Here is a 3,402-nt window from a genome sequence, read left to right on the forward strand (position 1 = left end):
CAAAATGATTGTAGCTAAAAAAATTAACTACTGGAATGATTCCGAGGAAGAAGTGAGTAAGAGATGGGTTGGAATACTTAAATGTTAAACGAAAAATACATAAATGCAAAAGCCGTGCCTAAAATTGTGGAACTTGCTCTGCGCATCCTGAGATCGAATGCAGCAACTGAGCGTTTCTTTTCAAAAATACATCATTATCAGTCATGTGAAAAAAAAAATGTTTCAGAGATGGAACAACTACCAATACAATGTTTGTCAAGTGTAATCCAAGTTTTTCATATGCATATCTGTAAGATCTGTTACGCAGTGTGTGTGTGTGTGTGTGTGTGTGTGTGTGTGTGCGCGCGCGCGCGATCTTCACTGAGGTGTAAAATAGAAACCAAACTCTGTTAATACGAAGAATTTGTAAGTGCACTTCATTCTGTATTCTAATAAAAACGGTAGATTTACTGAAACAGAAGTAATGTCACAGACTCAAAGGGAATAGCGTCGTACCTGAACAACGAAGAAAAGATGCAGAAATGATGATGAAGGATAAGGAGACTTTTCTCATCTTGTTGTTTCTTATGATGGCTGTTGTCATGTTACTGCTATCAGTTAAATCTATCATTTATTATTACATTGTAACAACTATGAGACACTTTTATAGGTGACACATCATTTTGTTAATCTAGATTGTCGTCTCAGTCTTCTTTCCTTTTTCTTTTTTGCAATCATACCTGTTACTCACGTCAGTGAATTTCAGTTAAGATGGAGAGCTTGATAATCTTCAGTAATTTGATTATTTTACATGCAAAGACTATGTGACACAAGTTCATATTAAAATGAACGTCTTTTGTAACGATTTCGAGATATAGTGTAACGAAATTGATAGAAAACGGGTTTAAAAAGTAGCCTACGCGAGTGCACCCTGCGATCATCTTTATGCGCCCGGCACCGTCAGAGCGATGATCGCCGTATTACAGTGGGCACAAACTGATAAACGTTTCAGAATAGTAACACCCCCCCCCCCCCTCGCCACTATAGCACCAATAAAAAAATTCTAAGTCGAAGTCCGCTATGTACATTGGTGCTATACCCCAGGACGCAACTCCCTACCCGTAGCAGTCGTGGCCGAGTGGTTAAGGCGTCTGACTAGAAATCAGATTCCCTCTGGGAGCGTAGGTTCGAGTCCTACCGACTGCGAAAATTTTATTTCGTGTATAGTCATTGCAATCATTAAAACTGTTTCGTATTAATAGTACAGTTACATTTAACTCATATTTGAACATAATTACGAGTGTTATAATGAAAAAATGCTACCACCCTCGCCAACTTCTGGACTGATTCACACATTTCGACCGACATCACAGGTGGTTAAATCGTCAATATCCCACTACACTCCGTCCCAAATTATTATCTCAGTAAAAGTTTCATAATGAAAGACATCCTAAAAGAAAGTTCGTAAAATGGCTACGGCTCTCAAAAGGATAAAAATTTCTCATAAATGAGAACTGCGATTGCCACAGGGCAAATGGAAATTCGTGGGGGACGATTTAGCGATGAAAATAACGACAGGTGGTGCCAGATCGACTTGGTACAACGTGGTGAGCCGCACAATAACGACCAACTCCAGGTTTTACTCCATCTAATTAAACTCGAACGTCGTTTTGAGCGCCCAGAATTTGTCGCGATATGGGACACAGAAAGGGGGCATGATTAGATTGATAAGTAGTCCGGACATACACAGTAGACACGCCCCTAACGGCATGGTACACGAAAGGAAACCGTTTCCAAAGGCAAAGCGACACGCAACTACACGACTCAAGGCGCACACAATCAAACCATTTTTGGACTTAAATTAACGCACCACGAGAAAGTAACTAGTCATTCAAAAAACGCGAAATTTCGCAAGATTCCAATTTGTAGAGTTTATGACATAATTAGGACATAATAGCTTATGGTAAAGTAACCGCGAAAATTTAAATCTGTCCAGTTTATTATTAGACATGGTAAAAGTGGTAACATTCCTCAGTGACGAAATCGGCTTGTTCTTCCCCTGCAACTAAACATCCGTTATTCTTGCCAAAAGTGTCCAAAAACCAAACATTCGATGTGATCCATGCATTTAACGCATCTCTGAACTGTACTGCATGCAATACGAACTTAAAATAATATCGTAATTAAAAGAATGAATTAATTTAAGCCCATGAGGTTCGCTTTGTTTGATTCTCAAAATATTTGTTACTTTTGTGGCTGTTCTGTAAAATAAAATATTGTAACTAAAAAAATACTGCGAATATTTTACTCGTGTAATATTGCAATGCTTCGACAATATACTAGTTAAGAATCAATCGCTTCAGTAGTGATGTAGATGAACGAAGGTAAGAAAGATGGGAATCAAATGCTTGATATCATTTGTAGTTCGATCTTTGACCGCCCATGCACCAAGATACTCGCTTAGTATTCGTAAAAAGGGATAAAACTGGAACCACGAACAACGAGTTGTATGGAATTGTTAAATCTATGTTACCAGCAATGTCATGTGTTTATTAATTTACTTCGCTGTTTTCCCACAGTTAATTCAGGCGAAAATAATAATAATCATCATCATCATCTTCTTCTTCTTCTTCCGTCATGCATTAGGCTTTCACTCAGCCTGTTGCAGCTACACCTGGTCCATCGTTTTGCAGGTCTTCCAACGCATCTTTTTAACTTGCGGAGTATATCGCCAAAAATGTGGTGGTAATCTTGATTTGTCCATTCGTAACAAATGGGATATTCATTTTTGTCGGTATTCGTCGACCTTCTGTTTATATCTAAAATATTTAATTCCTTCCTGATAACTGTATTTCTTTTGTAGTCTAGCTTGGTGTATCCTGCTATGTACCTGAGGATTTTCATTTCATTGGCTTGTAATCTTATTTTATCTTTCTTTTTCATTACTCAAGATTCACTTCCATATAGTAATGTTGATACCGACGTAACTTTATAAAATTTTAGATACGTTTCTATTCTTACTCTACGTTGGAGGGCGCTTTGAGTGCTATTTAACCATTTAAGTAGTTAAATTTCTCAATTTTGTCTTTTTGATCTAGGCCTCCCCTGTACGACAGCATGGTTCCTAGAAATTTGAACCTATATACTTGCTCTATAATCTTGTAGTCTATAATTATTTTTGTTCTTACTGGATTTTTTCCACAGAAAGCCATGGTTTTTGTTTTTTCTATTGCTAATGACATATTATACATCCGACATGTTTTGTTAAAAAGCAGTGGAGAGAGGCTGCAACCTTGTCAAATTCCTAAATTAATAACCTTTGTTGTTTCTTCATTATTCCCAATTATTTGGATTCTTGTATTGGCATAGATCTTTTGAAGTACCTGTACAATGTCTATTGGTATACCTCTTCTTATTAAAATT

The 3,402-nt window shown here is 37.2% G+C and overlaps 1 non-coding gene across 1 annotated transcript; it reads left to right on the forward strand.

The window, feature by feature from the left end:
* The first annotated feature begins 1,103 nt into the window (after positions 1-1,103).
* Positions 1,104-1,185, forward strand: Trnas-aga (transfer RNA serine (anticodon AGA)). The gene has a single exon. It is a non-coding gene; the product is annotated as a tRNA-Ser (tRNA).
* Positions 1,186-3,402: the final 2,217 nt, after the last annotated feature.

Source organism: Schistocerca nitens, chromosome 2 (genome assembly GCF_023898315.1).
Source record: "Schistocerca nitens isolate TAMUIC-IGC-003100 chromosome 2, iqSchNite1.1, whole genome shotgun sequence".
In the NCBI taxonomy this organism is placed as follows: Eukaryota; Metazoa; Arthropoda; class Insecta; order Orthoptera; family Acrididae; genus Schistocerca; species Schistocerca nitens.